This window comes from Anabrus simplex, chromosome 7, assembly GCF_040414725.1.
Source record: "Anabrus simplex isolate iqAnaSimp1 chromosome 7, ASM4041472v1, whole genome shotgun sequence".
Classification (NCBI taxonomy): domain Eukaryota; kingdom Metazoa; phylum Arthropoda; class Insecta; order Orthoptera; family Tettigoniidae; genus Anabrus; species Anabrus simplex.
In genome coordinates, this window is record NC_090271.1 from 193,312,858 (window position 1) to 193,313,711 (window position 854).

The window sequence follows — 854 nt, forward strand, 5'->3', positions numbered from 1 at the left end:
AAACCACCACTGAAATATTCCATAACGAGTACATCCCACACATTGGGTTTGTGTCAGCAAATAAAATAATGTTATTTGCTTTACGTCCCACTAACCACTCTTACGGTTTTCGGTGCCACCGATGGGCCGGAATTTAGTTCCGCAGGAGTTCTTTTACGTGCTACTAAATCTACCGACACAAGGCTGACGTACTTTAGCACTTTCAAATACCATCGAACTGAGCCAGGATCGAACCTGCCAAGTTGGGACCAGAAGGCCAGCTCCTCAACCATCTGAGCCACATAGTCCGGTAAATGTGTCAGGAAGGGCATCTGGCCGTAAAACTAGGCTGAATCCTTCTTAAGTGCTGACCACAAGTAACTCGGAAAAGGCCAGGAAGTAAAATATAAAGGGGGTATAGCTCAGTTGTAGAGCATTCGACTGCAGATCGAGAGGTCTCCGGTTCAAACCCGGGTGCCCCCTAGTACATTTTTTACCGCCTCTGTGGTGTAGTGGTTAGTGTGATTAGCTGCCACCCCACGGAAACCCGGGTTCGATTCCCGGCTCTGCCACGAAATTTCAAAAGTGGTACGAGGGCTGGAACGGGGTCCACTCAGCCTCGGAAGGTCAACTCAGTAGAGGTGGGTTCGATTCCCACCTCAGCCATTCTGGAAGTGGTTTTCCGTGGTTTCCCACTTCTCCTCCAGGCAAATGCCGGGATGGTACCTAACTTAAGGCCACGGACACTTCCTTCCCTCTTCCTTGTCTATCCTTTCCAATCTTCCCATCCCCCGCAAGGCCCCTCTTCAGCATAGCAGGTGAGGCCGCCTGGGCGATGTACTGGTCATCCTCCCCAGTTGTATCCCCCGAACCAG

The 854-nt window shown here is 51.1% G+C and overlaps 1 non-coding gene across 1 annotated transcript; it reads left to right on the forward strand.

The window, feature by feature from the left end:
- Positions 1-390: 390 nt before the first annotated feature.
- On the forward strand, positions 391-462 carry TRNAC-GCA (transfer RNA cysteine (anticodon GCA)). Its single transcript has one exon. It is a non-coding gene; the product is annotated as a tRNA-Cys (tRNA).
- Positions 463-854: the final 392 nt, after the last annotated feature.